The sequence below is a fragment of the Manis pentadactyla genome, chromosome 9, assembly GCF_030020395.1.
Source record: "Manis pentadactyla isolate mManPen7 chromosome 9, mManPen7.hap1, whole genome shotgun sequence".
NCBI lineage: Eukaryota > Metazoa > Chordata > Mammalia > Pholidota > Manidae > Manis > Manis pentadactyla.
The window spans coordinates 29,584,411-29,605,360 of record NC_080027.1 but is presented as its reverse complement, the minus strand read 5'-3'; the positions used below and the strand labels follow the sequence as shown (position 1 = coordinate 29,605,360).

Genomic DNA, 20,950 nt, shown 5'->3' with positions numbered 1-20,950 from the left:
AGTAGATGAATGGATAAAGAAGAGGTGGTACATATACACAATGGAATATTATTCAGCCATAAGAAGAAAACAAATCCTACCATTTGCAACAACATGGATGGAGGTAGAGGGTATTATGCTCAGTGAAATAAGCCAGACAGAGAAAGGCAAGTACCAAATGATTTCCCTCATTTGTGTAGTATAATGACAAAGCAAAACTGAAGGAACAAAACAGCAGCAGACTCACAGACTCCAAGAAGGGACTAGCAGTTACCAAAGGGGAGGGGTGGGGAAAGGCAGGTGGGGAGGGAGGGAGAAGGGGATTATAGGGTATCATGATTGCTGCACATGGTGTGTGGGGTGGTCATGGGAAGACAGTATAGCACAGAGAAGACAAGTAGTGAATCTGTGGTATCTTACTACACTAATGGACAGTGACTTCGATAGGGTATTGGGGGGACTTGATGATACGGGTGAATGTAGTAACCACAATGTTTTTCATGTGAAACCTTCATAAGAATGTATATCAATAATACCTTAATAAAACAAAAAAAGAAAAAAAAGGAAAGGACTAATGACAAACTGAAAACTGACCCCAGAGAAAAGGCAGGTAAAGGAACAGAAAATAGTATTTTAAAAATTCTAAAGAGCATCATCCTTAGAAAGATGCTTGAGTATATTACAGCAGGTGGCTGTGAAAAAAGAAACAAACTGATACAACAAAGGAAAAACCACACATAGAAAGGGAGTTAAAAATTATGATTGCAATACACAAAAAGTAATAGGATAAATAATAGAATGGATAGGGCAAACACTAGGGATGTTCTCCAGAAGCTAAGTGTGAGGAAATCACACTGAATGTACAGAAAAGATCAAGAATGGAAAATTTGGGAGAAAAAGCAAGAAACTGCGAGGGACTGAAATTGTGTCCACAGAATTCATATGTTGAAGCCCTCATCTCACTGTGACTGTGTTTGGACATAGGGTTTGTGAGGAAGTGATAAAAGTGAAATGAGATCCTAGGGTTCAAGACTTCTTAGGAGCTGCCAAGTACTGGGTATGGTAAATTTTAAAAGATCCATACTTAGACAAATGTAAAGGAGGTTTCCAAGCCAGAAGGAAAAAAGAGAAAACCCTAAAACTATACAGAGAAGAAAAACAGGTCACTTGCAAGAGACAAGGAGATGGGCTTTTAGACTCTGGGACGGTAACCCTGTGCTGGGCAAGCAGTGAAGAAATAGTGTCAAAATTCGAAAAAAATAATTTTGAGCCTGGAATTATGCACCATGCTGCCAAACTGCATTTAAATGAGAAAGCAAAATGAAGACATTTTCTTTTTCCCCTTCAGGTTGTCAAAAACGAATAACTTGATAAAATCCCACACTAGCAAGGTCAGAGGAAATGTCACTGTTAAATTCTGTGAGAGTATAAATGGGTACAGCCATCTTTATAGGGCAATTTGCAAGTATGTAGCCAAATTTTCCATTTCCACTACTTAGCCTGGAGAAGAGATTGTGCACATGCACAAGAGGCTCCTACAGCCCAGGGGAGACAATAGTGCAGACCCCAGAGTTACAGTGTCATTTTTACTTTACCAAGTTCAGCCACTTACTAATTACAGGACTTTGGATGAGATCACCTTGGGTGTCTCAGCAATGAAATAGGGATGATAGCATGTAGTCCCTCCTTCATTGGGTTGTTCTGAGAATTGAATGAATTACTATGTGCCAAGTACTTAGAACAGAGCCTGGCACAGTCTAAGCATTCAATTAATGAATATTATTATCATATATCATCTATATGAATAGTGGATGTACGTAAGGACATTAGACAGTAGGTTGCTTCCACTTTTGTGACACCAGAAGTTAGAGATGCTGCTGCATTTACCATGCCATGATATTGGACTGCCAAGTAGCTATCAATAGGAGAATGCTACAATTGTAGTGTGGAATACTACACAGCTGTTAAAAAGGTGATGGCTTTACACTAGTTCTTTGTGCTAGAATGGGAAGATCCCAAGGACATATTGCTAAATAGAAATGAGGGAGAGAAAGCAAATTTCAGAATGATATGCATTGATTATCTCATTAAAAATCACATGAATGTATATATTGGACATGTATCCAGTGGCATAGCTCAGGAGGGCAAAGCAGGGGGACCTGTCTTCCCTGAGTGTAGGCAATAAAGTGGTGCATCCACTGAAGATAATTTAAAACAATCATTTTAGACAATAGCTTGAAAACAATAATCAGCGATTATAAAATCTACTTGATCTGCTTTTTCTTATCACCATGAACAGTGAAAATAAACAATGTCAGTGATAAAACACTATTCCCTGCTAGGGCATTCCTCCCACCTTTTTCCTCCACCCCAGTCCTGTATGCTTCTGAATCTTCCTAAGTACATAGACAAACTTATAGCAGTAACTTATTTATGGTAATTACTAAATAGGAGGGTAATTTACAGAAGGAAGTGGGGGCAAATGGGGGTGCATAAGATTTTTACTTTTTACTTGCTACTTGTTTTTTTTTTTTAATTATTTTTGTAGAGATTATATTCATTTATTTATGATTACTTGATTGTACAGTTAAAATTTTTTTTTTCATTTGTAAAAAAGGAATAACATGGCAGGCAAAAGGATTTATTTCAGAAAGTCAGAAAAATGGAGTGCTATGATAGTATATAACATTTCTCCAAATAGTTTAGATCACAGAATATGGGTTAGATAATACAGTGACTGCATTTTCAGGACTAAAAATCAGAAGCCAGTGTGTGCCAAAGGATTTTTGGTCCAGCTTCTGAGTAGGAGAGGCAGGCTGGGACATCCAATCTGGATGCCAAAATAATGGAATTTCTGGGACCATCTGATGGGTTTATTATTACAAATAGACTGTTGAAAATTGAGCCTGTCCATAAATCCCTATCCCACTCCTGTTGGGATCTTTTTTGGACCTGAACTCCTCCCGACACAGTATCAGCTGAAAGCCTAGCATGCAGCCTGCTTACCCTGACTTCCCCGAGCCCAAGGTCTTGCAGACGCGTCAGAAGCCCTGACAGAGGGGTCCTCCTAACTTCGCAGTTGCCTCAGCAGCATCTCCGGGGACACTGTCTGCCCTCACCTGAGGAGGCAGCTGAATTTCTTGACTCTCTTTCAGCCCCTTGGTTCTCTCCTGGCCTCCCTCCGCCCCGAGCTCACTCACCTTCTGCACCTCCTACCCCCCTCACCCTACCCCTGGCGTGCAGCTGAGCCAGCCCAGCCTGGGCTACTGATACCCAACCTGCTGAGGCTAGCACAGACAGTCCCCGGCACAGGGCAAGCTGAGGCCCTGAAGATGAAATTGCTGGGTAGAGAAAGGAGGAGGGGGACAGACCCAGGGAAACAGGAACGAGTTTGCCAGGAAACCAGACTAACGAGGGCTCAGTGGAAAAAGAGAAGTTGGAGCAGGACTCAGAACAGCTTGGGGCCAGTAAAGGAAGTGGGAGAGAGGTGAGAACTAAATGTACCCAGCAGCTCTAAGTGTGAGAAAGGATGTCAAGGTAAACGCACAGATTTATTGCTGAGAAGAACCAAACAAAAGGCTCCAGGGGGCCCCCAGAGCACTCTGCGGGGAACAGGGACAGACCATCTGTCAGGAAGACTGCTCTCCACCCTGGCTGTGGGACACTGAGCAAGTTCCTAAACCCTCCAAACTTTACCTGTAAGCTGGTGTCCTTCTAAACATTAAATGAATTCAGGGAAGGAAGTAAAGTGCTTAGGCCAGCATTCAGTAAGTCTGAATTTCTTTCTCCTTCCACCAAAATTGATGGTGATGATGAACACTCACCTGCAGCCTCTCACTGTCTTTGTGAGTTATGGGAATAATAGTGAGTTATGGGAGCTGACATTGATTGTGGGACTATCATTCACAGGCTCTGTTCTAAAACATTACTGCAATCCTCATAACCCTATGAAGTAGATATCATGATTACTAATTTACAAGTGAGAAAGTTAAGGCTCAGAGAAGTTAAGTAATTTGCCCAAGATACATAGCAAATAAGAGGCAGAACCAGGATGAAAATCCAGGTCTAACAGCAAAACCCATGATCTCTGGAACTGCACTCTGTTCCTTCCCAGTCGTAAGGCAGAAATAGAGAAAAGGTTAAAGAAATAAAGGTCCTATCAGTGGCATATGCAGGAGGGCTCCTACTATCCTGTCACCCTGCTGCTGCAGGAAGTTTTCGGGAGAGTTCCCATTTGACAGGGGGGTGTCCAGGGACAATGCTCCTGCCAAGATGAAGTCATAATCCTCTCCCCGACTGCCAGAGATGGGTGATGGCATCCAAGAGCAAGCAGATCACATATGGAACCTGTGCAGACAGAGCTGTACGCAAGGGCATTGCCTCATGTTACAGGAATATCTTGCAATAAAGGATGTGATAAAAAGTCCAGACAGAAAGGGATGATGGCAGGCCGTCTGGAACAAGCCAAATCAAAGTTTGCCCATGTGTCTACAGCTCTGTCCGCTCTGACTCCAAATATTCCATCCTGGTTCTGTAGGCCAAAAGCCCTGGGATAAGGGAAAGGGTCTGAAGGAGATGCTGTCTGGGGAAGGTCAGAGCACCAAAGAAGTAAAAGAAATTACTACTGCCAATTTAATGACACCAATGATATTAGAGGTTTTCATCAGGGTTCTAGGTATGATCACCACTTCATTTATTCACTCACTCATATAGTTCTCCAGGAAACATTTATGGATGACCTACTGTGCTCCAGGCCCTGTGTTAGATGCTAGGACCCTCTAAGGAGTCCCCAGGAACTTAGAGTACTCAGGAGATGATAGAAAGCAGGCTCTTCCAACACAATTGAGCAAAACCTCTGCTATCAGAGAGGGCCTGCCACATGCAGCCACATGGTCCTCCCTGCAAGGTGACTGAGACCGTGGGAAGCCAGGAAATACCTCCCACAGTGTGCAAGCCAGAAAGAGCATTTGAGAAGTAGTCCAGCTCTCTCAGTGTATGGAGAAGAGAGCTGTGGACCTGAACTGTAAAAAGAATAAGCTGCAAATCAAGACTATATAGGGTAGGTATCAGCTGAATGGCATTATCACAAGTTGGGCAGGATTTTAAAGGAGACATGCATCACTGTGAGTCAGAGAAGGCTTCCTAGAAGAGATGGGGCTTAAGCTGGGCTTTCCTGGAAAAATTTGGGTGTATGTGTCTATGTGTGTGTGTGAAGGGGAGATACTTGGTTTTTGGATATGAATCAAATTGTTCCTTAAGACTATTTAATTTTCTTTTATCTGATTTGGTAATCACTGGAAGTCTTTCAGATCTGCAATTGCTTGGTGTTTAAGATCTGCTTCTAGGTGTGATAGTACATGTTGCACAGGCTTTGGGGTCTGACAGTCCTGGGGTCAAATCCAGGCTCTAGCATTTTCTAATTGTGTGACCTGAGTTTCCTCATCTGTTAAATGGGAATCATACTACCTTCCATTAGTTGTGATGAGTATTAAATGAAGTAATATATGCAAAGCTTGTAGCACAGGGCCTGCCACTCAGGAGACACATAGCATTGCTCTTAAGTGTTGGGATAATTATTTATCTGCATGGACGCTAAGATATTTAGAGTATACTCTGTAGTCATTCAGTTTCCATTCATTCTTTTATCAAATAATTAGGCACAGTGCCAGGCACCAAGCTAGATGTGAGACACAGCTACATACCAGAAAGACATTTTTCCTGCCTGCTCAGAGCAGTCTAGAGGACATCAGGCATGTAAACACATGATTATGGCACAATGTGCGGACACGTCAACACATGATCGTGATACAACATGCACTGCATTGCTAATAGAAGCAGGTGTAGCTCTTGGTGGTGGTCAGCTGCCAAGGAGACCATGCTGGAAGATGCTTCCGCCAGCCAAGTCATTACTTCTATTTGACAGCTCTAAGCTTACTCTGTATTTTCCATTTAACATCGTTTCCATTTAACAGCAGAATAATCTGAATAGAAAAGCAAGTTTTCTCTTACTAGTCCAGCATCCAACAGAAACTTCAAGAAGCAATAAAAATATACCTGAGCTTAAGCTTCATAAAATGTACCCAGCTCCTCCTCTCTCCCAGCATGGGGTGCCCATGGAGGCAGGCATTCGTGATGGCTCCCGAAGATCCCCATCTCCTGTGAGCCACACCCTGTGTCTTCCCTTCCTGTACTGTACCATGGATGGCTTTATGCCAAAGAGAAAATGGCAGAAGTGATAGATAGCATGGCACTCCTAAGCTTAGGCTATAATCTCGAGTGCTCTCTCACACACACGCTCTCTCTCGGTGACTTGCCTCGGGGAGAGAGGAGTCTTGAGCAGACCCACAGAGAGGCCCACGTGGCAAGGAAGGGCAGCCTCCTGCCAACAGCCATGCGAGTGAGCTTGGAAGTGGGTTCCCCATGCCAGGCGAGTCATCAGAGAACGCAATCAGCCAGCAGGCTGACCCCATGAAAGGCCCCGAGGCAGAACTACCCAGCTACGCCATTCCCAGATTCCTGACTCTCAGACCGTCTGTGAGATGAGAAGTGCTTGTTTTAAGCTACTACGTTTTGGGGTGATTTGTTTCACAGCAGTAGGTAACTCATTCAGTGCGCCTCATCTGGGCTGCCAGCGTTCTGCTCCTCCCCTGTCGTGGTACTTACCACACTGTGTTGTAATCACCTGTCTACGGGTCTGTTCCCTCCTCAGGTTGTGAGCTTACTGGCGCTCATGTCTTACTGTCTTTGCACCCCCATCACCTGGCACGGGCCTGATCCATAGCAGATGGCCAAGACACTTCATTAGATGAATAACTTGCGTTTGGACGACGCATTAGAAGGGACAAAGCATTGATGTATTCCCTTTCACACAGTCTTCAGGGCAACGGCAACCAATATCAACTCCATTCAGCAGATGAAGATATTGAGGCTCCGTGACAAAATTACCTCACATCCAGTAATTAATAAAATCAGGACTCAAACCCAAGTCATCCAATTTCTAGTCTAATCTCCTTCCTCTACACCAAACTGTTCTCCATTTAGCTTTAGGTCTGGGGTGGGGGAGAGGGGTAGGGAATAAGGGCAAGAGAAAAATTAATCTGGAGAGTGGGGAGCTGTCTGATCACGCTGATCATAGAGGAAGGGGTGGTGGACATGAACGTGGCTCATTTATGAATAGGCTGGGTCTCTGTAACACTTCCCCACACCCCTACAACTTGTATCTCATTTAATTGTCACAAAATCCTAAAATAGGAAATCAGTTGGTTTCATTCCCACTTTATAGATGAGAAAACCAAGACAAGATTTCACATATGGTAAGTCATAGAACTGGGACTCAGGCAAATGCACTCAAACTCCTGGTTCAAGGCCTTTTTGTGTGATTTCAAACTGCTTGCTTTTCCCAGTACTGAACAGCTGGATCTGGGGTTCCAATAGAATCCCTGATTCCTGCAGAAGCATGCAGGGCCGTGTCCTACCTCACCCTCATGCTGAGCTCCCAGATACTGGTTCTCAGGCCCAAAGTCAACAGTTTCACAATACCCCTGTTATCAATGAAAAGAAACAGCAGTGTTGTGCTTAGAAGTCAGTTTCAGTTCACATATCTTTAAAATGGGGACAATACTTACAGTGATGATTGAATGGGATGATGCATGTCAAATGGCTGGCACGTAATGGGTATTCACATGCATGGAAATACTCTTCTCCCTTCTGTCTCTCTCCTGTATTCCTATGGGACTTTGCAGGACAAGAGCACATACCCTTTCGCAAGTTCCTCTTCTCCCCATACGCCGGAGGGGGAGGCAGAGACAGAAGAGGGAGTTTCCGAGGGCCTGTGCACAGGGTCCAGCCTGAAGGGAGCTCTGCAGTGGGATTTCTGCCTAATGTCAGCTGCACTTCAGGGCAGGAAGAGCGCCGTCCTCGGAGGGCAGGTATCATGCTGAGGAGAAGTAGCCTCAGCTGTTCCGTGGATCCTAACGGAATGTGGCTCCAGGCCGCCTGACGCCTTGCAGGGCTGGATAAACTTGGCCTGTTCCCTTCCATCCAAGAGACCTTTCACCTTCAGGGCTCCGTGACCAGAAAAACATCCCAGAAGCCAATAATGTCTCATTCTCTAGGGATCCCGGGAGCAGACAGTTTCTGGGCTGGACATCAGGGACAAACCCATGAACTTGAGAGGGCTGAGGGCTCCATCTGATCCCAGGAAGTGGAGTGCCGGCCGCGTGTGCCAGAAGACAGCCTCCTGCCAGGAAGAGGATCTGAGCTTTGTCTCCATGCATGCCGGCTGTCTAGGATTTCATGGATGGGCTGTGGAGATGGCCAGGCCCCAGCTGCAAGCCGATCTTGCAATCCTATTTAGTGCAGTGCAGAGCAGTTAAACAACCCAGAACCTTCCAGGTGCAGGCCTTGGAGGAAACACGTGATTTGTGGAAAGGTCATGGGCTTTGAAGTTGGAGAATCTTCAGTTTAAGTCCTAGCTCCACCATCTATTAACTATGACTTGGGAAACATACTTAACCTCTTTGGGCCTCAGTTTCTTTATCTGTAAAGTAGTAGTGATAGTAATGCCTGCTTTGCAAGACTGAGATAACAATTAAATGAAGCTATCACGTGTAAAGGGTATCGAATAGTGCCTGCTGCCTGATCAGTGCTCAGCAAAACAATCTTTATTATTAGGTTTCATGGGGATATGGAGAAGTGAATAGCAGCCACAGTTAGAGACACAGTACATGTAAAATTCAGTATAACTCCTTTGATTTTTTTTCAACCAGCTTACATCAAGGAACCTCTAAGTGCTAACAGCTAGAGGGAAGATACAAGAACAAGGGCCCCTGACTTAGAGGAACCCAGGGTTTAGGTGGAACCTGAGGTAGTTGAGTAAGCAAATAATTTCTATCAGGGTTCTAAGTGGTCTGAGATAAACAAGTAAAATGCTATGGGAGCAGGCTGAAGGTGGTGCTTATGTCATCTGAAGGCATTAGAGGAGGCTTCGCCAAGGAAGCAACTCTTAGGCTCCAGTAGCTGAGTCTTAAAAGGTGGACAAACAGGAGCTCCTCAGGTGAAATGTGTGTGGAAGGTCATTGCTAATATTGGAGACAGTGTGTGGAAAACACACAGAGGCATGAAAGAGCTTGCTTGGGGGAATGGAAACCGCTAAGTAACTGGGCATAAGGGCCATGATAAAGAGCCATCAGCTTTGAGAGATACTCAAAAGACTTCACTTGTCTGTGATGGAGTTGGGACTTTGCTTCAGAGGCAAAAAAAAAAAAAAAGATGATTAATATGTTTTCAGGAAAGATAAGTGGGTGGAGGGTGGAGGCCGAAGTACAAAGGGGAAAGACTGGAGGTCAGGAGACTGGAAGCATCTGGAGATAAGCAACTCGTCTGGGTTACAGAATCAGGAAGTCAGTGGGGGATCAGGAAGAGAGGCGAGACCTCCTGGCTCCTGGTTTGAACTTTTTCGATTAGATTGCTCCTCCTTCCACATCTTTGAAACCTGCTCACTAAGCAAACCTTGGCCAAAAATTACAGAGTTCGTGTGAACAGGCAAATAAAGCACACAGAATTGCAACTAGGTGTGATTTGGACCAAGATACCTGCTTTTTACCCACTGTTTGCCACATTAAAATACTGTGGAGCAAGCGGAAGTTCCTGTGGCCAGGATTCTCACCTGGCCCTGGTTAGCTTGCTCACTGCACACATGTGGGCAATACGTTGTTACTGACTCTATGTAAAGAGCTCTGCCCAGTGCTCTTGGCGACATGGCTGCAGAAAAGCAGAGGCTGGAGTGGTGGCAGTGCCAAGGACAAAGACTGAGACGGCTGCAGGGGCAGAGACTGGCTTGCTGCATGCAGACTTGTTCTGGGTGGATGGGATTCTAGTGAATGACGTGCCATCGTAGGAATAAAGTTGGGTATAAACCCTTTCACCCCAAGAACATTGCACTGTCATTTTTTTTCAGTCTCACTGAATGCATAGTAAACTTGTCTGGGGCTGAAACTTATTGGCAAGACAAATACATTCACCACTTTTCTGAGCATTCACTCCCTGAGGTCTATATTCTTAAGGAGACTTCAAATCCTTACTGATTTGGGCCATTCATCTAATCTGTTCAAGCCAACCAGCCATCCACAGAACCACAGGACCACCCATCCATCCACAGAAATGTATTGCCAGAATACTGTGTTCTAGGCTGGCTAAGTCCTGGGGATATAGGGCTGGAAGGCAATCTCTGCTCTCAGCTCACAGCTGGTAGAGAGACAGAGAAGCAAATAGGGGCAGTCTGATGGATGAGTGCTAATCCATGAGAGAGATGTGCTGATTGCCCTGGGAGCTTGGAGCAGGCACGATCAACAGTCTGAACCATTAGGGAAGAAGAGGACACTTCTGCCAACTCTTGAAAGGCAAAGAAGAGGGCACAGAGGTACTCCAAGTAGAAGGGAGAGATACACTGTTTGGGTTATAGTGCAGTGGTGGGAGTGACTAGAATTCAAGAATTCAACAGTCTCCCTAGTCCTGAAGCCAAACACGTGCTTGGCCTATTTTAATTAGATAAATGACATTAATTCAAATTTCTCTTATGGCTTCCCTCTGGCACCTCACAGTACAAGAACTAATCCGGTGCCTGCTTTCCCCCAAATAACGAAAGAGGCACAGTTTGTTTGGCATTTTCTGACCTCCTCTTTCAGTCCCTGTCTCAGACTTCTCCAACTCTGGCCCCGGTGCCCTAAGTTGTTGCTCCTACAACCAAGTGCCCTCTTCAGCCCCTCCTTGACAGGGGCCCAGATTTCCAGTCTGTCCATTTGCACTCACTTCTCTATCAAATTTTAGCTCCTGGGTCAAATTCTGCCCAGTTCTCAGATGCCTTTACATTGTGAAACTGGAACTCCATGGGCCACTGTATTTAGTTCATAACTCCTGGCCAGCTTAAAGCTCTCACCCTGTTAGAGGGGTCTACACCCAACATTTCCCTTCCTCACTCGACTTGTCCTCTGTGAAGTGCATGACATCATCATTTCTCCATTCTCAGTTTTCTGTGACACCCCATTCTCTGGGGTCGCCTCCTACCTCTCTGGAAGTCCCCGAGGTGAAACTCTGTCATGATACTTGTCAAACATGCAGAGTTTTAATCATCTCCCTGCTGTGGTCTTCCCACCAGAGGAAAAACTCTGTGTCCTACTCACTTTTCTCTTCTAGTTCCTGTGCACAGTGGCATGAATAAACATTTGATGAATGAATAAATTAGTAAAACAATGGACTGAAGTCTCTGAAGCAAACTTCTGCCAATGGAATGCCACTCTAGAGGTAGGAATGGTAAGCATAAAAGGCAGGTGGAGAACCAACTTTTGGGACTTCCAATGTCCCTCCTTGCTGTAGGCCAGTGCCTGCTCTGCCGGTGGCCAAGGTTAGTTTCAAAAAAAGAAATGCTGCTTCTGGGAGAGGAGAAGGCAGCATCTTACACTTTAATTTATCTGAGCCCTGTGTGGCCTAATTTCTCCAGGCCCATTTCTGTGGGCTTGTGCTACTTTATATATGGCTCTTATTCATGAACTAGGAATTATTAATGACACACCAGGAGCTGATATTATACCTGACCTGAATTATGTTTTAACATTAATGCTGTTACACTGAAGTTAATATCACTGAAAAGAAAATGGGTAGTCCCTGCTTTATTACTAGAAAAATCCCAGTCTTTGGTCTGAATTTTTTCCCCAGTTTTATTGAGTAATAATAGCCATACATCAAAGTATGAGTCTGAGGCATGCAGCATGATGGCTTGATTTACATATATTGTGAAATGATTGCCACAGTAGGTTCAGCTAACATCCATCTTCTCATAGAGATGCAATAAGAAGAAAAGAATAAAGAAAACATTTTTTTCTGGTCTTGAGAACTCTTGGGATTTCTCTCTCAACAACTTTCCTATATATCATACAATGTTAGCTATAGTGTTCATGCTGTAAATTATATCCCTAATACTTACATATCTTAAAGCCAGAAGTATGTACCTTTTGATCACCTCCTCCAATTCCCCTTCCCCCCTACTGTCCCCCTCCACTGCCTCTGGTAACCACAAGTAAAATCTGTTTTTCTATGAGTTTTTTTTTAGATTCCACATATAAGTGAGATTGTATCATATTTGTCTTCCTCTGTCTGACTTATTTCTCTTAGCATAATGTCTTCAAGGTCCATCCATTTGTTGCAAATGGTAGGATTTCCTCATTCTTTATTGTTGAATAATATTCCACTGTATACAGACCACAACTCCTTTAACCATTCATCTACTAATGGGCACTTAGGTTGTTTCCATGTTTGGCTATTGTCAATAGTGCTACTATGAACATAGGGATGCAGATATCTTTTTGAATTAGTGTTTTCATTACCTTTGTATATATTCCCAAATTAATTTATTTTTTATGTTAAGATCCAAATACACTAAAAAGTCTGACTGACTAGCCATGTGAAACATATGCTCAGCATCCTCAGCCAAAGCCAAATATGAAAAAAGTCAGACAGTGTATAGAAAACAAACAAATGAATCACAGCGTTGGGTAAACTGCTGTTTGGCACAAATCCATGAACACAGACCAAGAAGCATCTCTGCAAAGATGTGAGAAATATTTGTGGAAAATATCTTAGACACTGATCTGAATTTGACCTGAAATCTTGACTACAACTGAACTTTGTCCTGAAGGAGTAAAACATAATGTTTTCCTTCCGTACGCATTTGCTTACCAATCTGTCCGTGGATCACAGGTGAGTCTGCTCCCTGCAGAGTGAACTGAATGGTATGGTGGCCGAGGTCGTCCGCATGGCCAGCTGGAGCTGGGCTGACCGCAGCCCTGGGAAGCAGGGTAATGGAATCCGGCTGCTCAGAGCAGTGGAATGGGACCAGGACTAGGAGCCCTGGATCAAATAGCTGGACACCACATGTAATGTTCTTTAAAAAGCCCCGTGCTTACCCTGTGCATTAGCATGCCACTGACTATAGACTGTTTAGTCTAGTGTCCAATTTGACATTTAATTACAATAAGCTCCTTTATGGAATCTCTTATTTCATAGTTAAAGTCACCTTGAAATATTAGGGATGAAAAGAGAGGAAGGGCTTGGCCTAAGTTTTCCAAAATCTGCTGCTTGACTAGTTCTGTGTGCTAAGGTCAAGGCAAAAAGGAGCTACAAAAAATGAAGGGGTACAGATTCTCCTGCTCTCAAGGAGTGTAGAGTCTAGGAGGAAACAAAAGACAGTGATATTATATCTGTAAAATAAGGTAGAAAGAGAAAGTAATAATAAAACAGTCCCTGTGGACAAGGTACTATCTTAAATGCTTTACATATACTGGCTCATTTAAACCTAACAAAAACCATATGAGGTAGGTACTTCCATCAGCTCAATTTTACAGATGAGGAAACTGAGGCATGCAGAGGTTTATAACGTGCCCAAGATCACAGCTAAGGCACCATTAAGGATCTGAACTCAAGTGGTATGACTGTAGAGCCTGTGTGCCTAACCTCTGTGCTATTGTATCTGCCGGCATCCTCTGCAAGGTACATATCAAAAGTGTTCTGGAAGCTCCCTTCCAGGGAGATACTCACTACACCCAAAGAGGATGATTACTCATACATTGTGGAGATGTGATATTTGTACTAAACCTTGAAGGATGGGGAGGAATTGGACAAATGTTGGCAGAGAGAGTGAGGAAGAATTCAGAGTAAAGAAGAGGAGTGTTTCCAGGTTGACAGCAGCATTAGTAAAACATGGAACAGTAAATAAATGCACATGATTTAGGGAAACAGCCAAGATCAGTCTGGTTGTATTAGAATGTGTGAAACCAAAATAGTGGGGGAAAGGGTTGGGAGGGTAATCTGGAGCTAGACCTGAAAAGTTTGGTCATAAAGATGATCTTTTCTACCCTATTCCCAGTGCTTTGCCAAACCAACTCACTTATCCCAAGAAACTTTGACAATACAAATGAAGAGATGAGAAATTTTTTTTAAGTGACTTTTCCCCAAGGACCAGCAAGTGTATGAGGAGATACAAATTCTAGTTCCCGTTTTCTGCTTGTCAACTGTGAATATCCTTCCAGATGTTGCAAGTCCGCTATATACTGTCAAACCATTACATAAATAAGTGCACACATCATAATAAAGATGGTAGTCAGATTCTTGGCAATAATTCTTGATAATCATGAAACGTTCTAGACCTTTTTTTAGAAACAATTGGGGTTGGACTTATTATTATAGCTATTCAAGTAATATGAAATTAGAGTATAAAATCACTTCCATGTACTTATTTTAGAATTGGTAGTCTTTAGATACCATGTAGCCTATGCCAGATTATTTTGCAGAGGAAGCAAAAAGAGCTTCAAAGGTTCAATGGAGTAACTCAAAGTCACCCAGAAAATCAATAGCAAAATCACTTTTTGAACAAGAAATTTGGGGGAAGTAAAATAAACACTTTTATTGCACATTCATAAAATCTGCATGTAAACATATCCAAAATTCTGCTATCCCACCATTCATCCATGAATCTTTAAAACTTGGTTCAAACATAATATTCAAACAGGAGGCTTTTTAAAATGTTGAACACCATTTTTTTTACACTTGCAAAGGTGAATTCTAAAAATATATACCATGCTATAAAATAATTCAGTGGCGATATGAAGTTAACAATAACCGACCACAATTGAGCATCTACTCTGTGGCAAGCATTGTGCTGAGCCCTTAAAGTGCATTATCTCATATCATTAGACAACAACCATTACATACTACTCTTATCCCCATTTTATGGTTGAAGAAGCAGATATTTAGTAACTTGCTCAGGGTTACGCAGCTAGTGAGGACCAGTCTGGATTCAAACCCAGGACTGCGTGGTACCAAATTCTGTTATGGACTGTAACAATATATGACCTCCATAGCTGCTAGGGGATTATACTTACCTTTTACCAGGAAATCGAAATGATCCAGCCAAGATGTAGAAACTTGAATATTTAAGAATTTTTCTGTCTTTAAAGCATTTTTTGCCCTCAACTGAAAGCCTCTAGGTAGATAATGCTTCTAACAGGACTTCCTATCTGTGTGTCACAACCAACCACCTTTGCTGCACTTTGCCAGGGAAACAGACACCCTTGATTTATCACACAGTCAGAATTTCAGGGACTGTTAGTTACTGTTAGTGACTCTTCACAGTCTGGGGTCTGCCTGAGGCTGTGGCCATCAAACAGCTGCTCTGCCATGAATGGAGAGCCTTGGTTAGCCTGGGACCTTGGGCGTAGTCCAGGGTCTGGAGAAGCTGTACTTTGGCTGGCGTGGGGCCCAGCCTTCTGGCCTGCCTGCCCTGCCCTGCCTGTTATTCCACTGACCACAGGCCCCATTTAAGAAATGGCCTTTGGCTCTCCTGTGCCTCTCTGTTCTACTGCCACCGACCTTCTTTATACCTCCAGCAATTACCTGTTGCCAGGACTATTCCAAAGCCCACTATGTCCTCATACACTTTCTTGACACCTTCTAGTCCATCCACACCTCTGCTACCAGAATGATCTTGCTAAAACTGATCAGGTCAACCTTCTCCAAACTCTTTGATGGTTTCATGCTGCCTAGAGAACAATTCCTACTCCTAAGCACAGCATTCAATATCCTTCACAATTTGTCCCTTCTTGACCTTCTGGGACTCAACAAATTTGGGGGAACTAGTGAGTACTCTCCTGTTTAGAAATCCTGTTAACAAATAATCCCTCTACTGTTATTCAACAATCAAATTTGCTGAATGTCCATAATGTGTTGAATTTTAACAATCACTATTTTTCCATAGGATAATGGGCATGGTTATGGACCTAGAGTCTAGAGGCCTGGGTTTAGGTGCAGTTCTTCTGGCCCTTTCTCTCTCTATGGATTTGGACAAGTCATTTTCCTCCTCTGGATCTCAGTTTGTTCATCTGTGTGAAAGAAAGTAGATTGAAATTATCTTGAAGGTTCTTAGAGACCATGTCTACACTGGTCCCTGAATGAGAATCCCTCAAAGGAAAAACCAAGAATGCTAGCCCCAGCCAGCCAAAGAAGTGTGTTCCACAGCTAAACCCTGTGCTCAGCAACTTGAACGCATCCTACTTGGCCCCCTCACCACTTCAGCACTGTCTCTCGGGATCTCCTGACTGGCCCTACATTAATCACAGCACTAACACTTCATCTTCAATGTAATAGACCCTGGAGCTGAGACAATGGAGCTCTTAGGGACTTCAGCTATGATCACTTCTTCTGACCAAGATTTTTCTTGGCCTGTGACTGCTGAGCTCCGACCAGAAAAAATAAAAATAAAAGCCCCTCCTCCCAGAAAGGCTACTGCTGACTCAGCAGGCCACAGGTCTGGAATCGGAGCAGGAACTCTTGTGGACCAGCAGGGACCTTGGGGGCTTCAGGAGGAGAGGGAAGAAAAATCCAGGCATGCCCAGGAGAAACAGTCACCAGGGCAAAGAGTCTTCCAGAGATGAAGGCAGCAGGGCATGTAGGAAGGAGCACTCCTTTACTGAGAACCTTCTATGCACCAGATGCTTTCAATCTGGGCTACAACTTTGCAAGGCAGCTTTTATTTTCCCACTTGCAGAGCTCAGATGAACTTTTCCTGAATTACATGAGTAAGTAGCTGTGAGGTTCAAACCTAGGTCTCCAAAGACCCATGTTCCTCCTTGCACACAACCCTGAGAAGCATCTGGCAAGAATGTAGGAAGTCTTGAGAGTAAGGCTAGATGCTCGGGGAATATTCACTGGATGGTTATGTCAAGGAAATGGGCAAAATACTAATGCAATAATATTGAATCTGAAATGACCAGCACTGACAGGGAGAAAAGGTAGAATTACAATCACCATACTAAATAGCTTTAGGTTCATAAATGAATGTTGTCATTTGGGGAGGAGGGACACAAAATGATGTTAATTCTTTGATCATGAACCTGACGAAGGAGCTGGGTGTGGCATCAGTCTTCTTGCCCACACAGCTGTCTAGGCAGGCTCATCTGTGGCTTGAGTCTCTCGCTGCAGTCTGCCCAGTGGCATGCTGTACTCAAATCTCCTGGCTTCACTTAGCTGGATCATTTTGTTGAGTCCTGACTCACTCGTTTCCGAGCCTCAATTGTTCTGTGTCAATGCAGACTTCTTTCACAGTTGGCCTACTTAGAAATACAGGATGTTGGAAGGGAGCTACCTTAGAAGTCACCTAGTATAACCCCCTCACATTACAAATGAGTGCGCAGGCCACAGAGGAGGCAGGGGGATGTCTGAACTTGGGTGGGTCTATTGTCAGGCACCTGGGACCTCAGCAAGGCGGGCCTGCGGGCTGGGGGAGGAAGCTGGGCCCAGGCGGCCCTGGAGCTGGCAATGCTGACTTGGTTGCAGTAATTTGGAGGTGGGGGTGGGGCACAGGGAGGGACCCAGCCCCCTGGGAGAATGGGTTGCAATAGGAGAGCCGAGGGTCAGGATCTCAGCCAAGCAGTCTGGAGTTCAGGGCCGGGCTTCTGTCCCAGCAGGGAACTGTGGAGCTGGGAGGGGCATTAGGCTGCAGGTCAGTTGTGAGGACAGGACAGACATGCCCAGGAGGGTGATGGGATATGAAGAGAAAAGTTCTAACTTGGAGGCTATAAGGTGTGCAGAGCACAGAGAAGTCCAGATTAGTGGCAGCCTGCCCTGTGGTGGGTTATTGCTGAGGATCTGCTCACACTCTTTAGGAAGGCTCCAGCCTGCCGCTGGAGGAAACCCGAACTCCAGGTCTCAGCAGGGAAGACGGCACTGAACGACACTCTCCTTTCTGCCCGCTTAATGTCTCTAGGATGTACCTTTCCTCCTTTTCTACTGTCATCATCCTGAGCCCTGAATTAGTGCAATAGGATTTTTGTTCACCTTTTATCCTCTACTGTACTCCTAAAGTGTTCTTCTCGTTGTCACCAGAGCGATGTTTCTGTGACATGCGAGGACGTCACTTGCTTCTCTAAATGTTGGATTGCCTTCCATTGCCTGGCAGCCTCTCTCAGTTGGGCTTCCACGTGAGAATCAAGCCCTACAGAAAATTACTTGGGTGCCGGTTTTCTCTGTTCTCTCTGGGATGGCACATAGCTAGCATCATTTGGGTATACAGGGGAGAAATGGATGGTACAATGGATGCCTTAGGTCAGGAGGGCTTTATTTTCTTGTAGAGCCCTGGTTGAGACAGGCTGGAGAGGACAAAGCCCCAGTGTCTGTGGAAGCCTGGCACGCTAGGTTCCACACAGCCTCAGCCCAGCCTTCTCTGGCCTCGTCTCTCTATGGCACATCCTATGCTCTGGCCACACCAAATTCTTCCCACTTCTTCAGCACGCTGTTCTGTTCATGTCTTAATGTTCTTCCTTCCAGCTGGTCTCCTTACTGGCATTGTAAAATCTTAGTCATCCTTCAAGGCCAAGCTCAGATGTCCCCTCCCCTCTGAAGCAGTGCCTTTACAACCTCCAAAGGTTGATTAAACTGTTCCTTCCTCCATATGCCCTTTTTATCTGTGCATGTGCCACTGTAGAGCACATGGTTCATAGCTGGAGGTTTACTTATCTGTGTGACCTACAAAATTTTGAGTTTCTGCACAGCAGGCAACATTCCCCTGCTGCCCTCCCCCAACAATTTCCCTGACCTGAATACATGTTTATCGAACTGAATGGCTTGAAGCTCTCTGGATAATCAAAGACAGTGCTAATTCTGGAACACAGGATTCTTGATTATTGGTCCATCATTATTTGGGTTTCTGCACATGACAACAGATCCATCAAACAGTAAATATGCCAGTGTCAGATACGCAAGTGTGCATGGCTACAATGTGGGCTGGGAGAAAACTTCTGAGTACTTACTGACCTAGTGAGGGAATGAAAGCTGGTAGGTACCCCTCAGGAAGGGAGAATGAAGCAATAAGGCACAGGAGTAGACTCCATCTGGAGTATGCATAGGACCAACTTTACAATTTCCAGGAAACAAGAAAAGGAAAAGAAGAAGAAATAGTGGTGGGATTATGTGTAGGACATACATCAAGAACTGGTGTCTGAAATGACTCATAAAAGCTGAAATCTGATAAAAAAGAGAACTTGGCATTTGCATAATGCAGAATACCATCACATACATGATCTCATTTAATTCTCAGAGTAACCCTGTGGTGGGGGGTGGGAGAAGGGGGTAGAGTGTGTGTGTTTGAGGGGGTGGGTGAATTGTAGTTACAGTCCTTCCTACAGAGGAGACAATTAAGGCTCAGAGAGAAGAGACATGTCGAACACCTGCCGTCCCTAAGTGACATGCTGGCACTGCATGGCCAGCCTCTGGCTCCAAAGCCACAGTCATTTTATTTAAGATCAGGGAGGCAGCTCCTCTGGTCTAAAAGCTGAAGGCTTTTATAAAATCAAATAGGATGACATATAGAGGGTCTCCTGGGCCATGACTCAGAGGGACTCTCTGTAAACTTGAGACTTTTCTAGGCTGTTTTAAAATGCAGACAGAAAACCATTAGTCAGCTGACCTGCAGGGAGTGGGCTGACACAGAGCGATTCCCGGCTTGGGCAGAAGTCTGACCTGACTAAAGAATCTGGGGCAGTACAGGAGAGCAGAGGGCAGTCTGCTTTTACCTGCCTGCTGCAGGGGGTGCACAGGACACGAATGAGTGCCCTGCTGCTGTCCGTTTTGGTAGGCTTGGCATGAAGAGACAGTGTCAGCAAGCTGAGAGGAACAGCTGAGACCACAGAGGGGCTCAGCTGGTCCTCTCCCTCAGATTTGCCCACAAACCTTGGAAACTGAGCCCTTAAAAAGTAAGTACCACTGACCAGACTCTGTAGCTGATGCCTTTTGTTGTCATTTAGCAACCTTGGTCTGCATTTCCTGTCACCCCAATAAAACGGTGAGACCCTCAGGGCTGTGGAGTTGGTTTAAATAACTTTGTACCCCACTATCTGGCATTCTGAATATATAAAACAAGTCTCAGGAAATGGCTTTTTGATTATAATAAAGGAGTTCATGTTTATTAAAAACATCTTTTACCTGAGTCCACAGGATGAAATTCCTTGATTTCCCTTCCCTTTTCTTCAACAGTTACATAGTCTTTTTTTAAAATCCTGATTCATTCATTCAATGGTAGTTATTATTGAGGACCGACGATGAGCTAGGTGCTCCCGCATGTTAGGCCCTATGCTAGGTGCTAAGTACTGAGAGGTAAGCGAGAGATGGCCCACCTTCATGGACGTTAGAGCTAAGGTGACAGACTGGCATGACTGAGAGACACTGAAGAGATGGTCTAATTCAATGGCCTTGTTTTAACAGTGAGAACAAGAAGTCCCAGAGAAGGGTAGTATTTCACTGAAGGTCACACAGCTGGTCCGTGGCAAAGCCAGATAAAGAAAATGGTTCTACTTTTCCATTAAAACCTTGATCTGAAGTTACCAAGAGGCCAAGAAAAGAATTATCTGTCTTCCCTTCTGTCCCAACTCCATAAATCTCTTTCTTGGCTTCTTGGTTATTGGAGAAAGTGAGTATTTTCCTACCATGTCTTTTCTGGGACTAAGCATGGTCTGTTATAGCCCAGAGTTTCCTCATTCTCTGGAATGCCCTCTTCCATGTCCCTGGTAAATCCACCCCTCCACGGAGGGTCTCTATCTTAGAGCCAAAGCCCCAGGACCAGAAAACATGCCACCCAAGGCTCAGTTTTTCAGACAGAGCAGAGTGTGTCAGCTCTAGAAAACACCGTGGAGTTCTGTTTCACTGCCGTCTCAAAGATTCATTCTGTAAGGAATTCTGATAGCATTTGTTTGCTTAGGGTTCTCCAGAGAAACAGAACCAACAGAAGATTAGATAGACAGGTAGATAGATAGATAGATAGATAGATAGATAGATAGATAGATAGATAGATAGATAGACAGATAGATACTTTTATTTTAAGGAATTGTCTCTTGAAATTAAAGAGCCTGGCAAGTCCAAAATCTGCAGGGTA

At 44.3% G+C, this 20,950-nt stretch overlaps 1 long non-coding RNA gene across 1 annotated transcript in view; it reads right to left on the bottom strand.

The window, feature by feature from the left end:
- Positions 1–9,806, bottom strand: part of LOC118923331 (uncharacterized) — a 52,872-nt gene extending 43,066 nt beyond the window's left edge. The window contains exon 1 of the long non-coding RNA XR_005029178.2: positions 7,605–9,806. This is a non-coding gene — a long non-coding RNA (uncharacterized LOC118923331). The remainder of the gene's footprint in view (positions 1–7,604) is intronic.
- Positions 9,807–20,950: the final 11,144 nt, after the last annotated feature.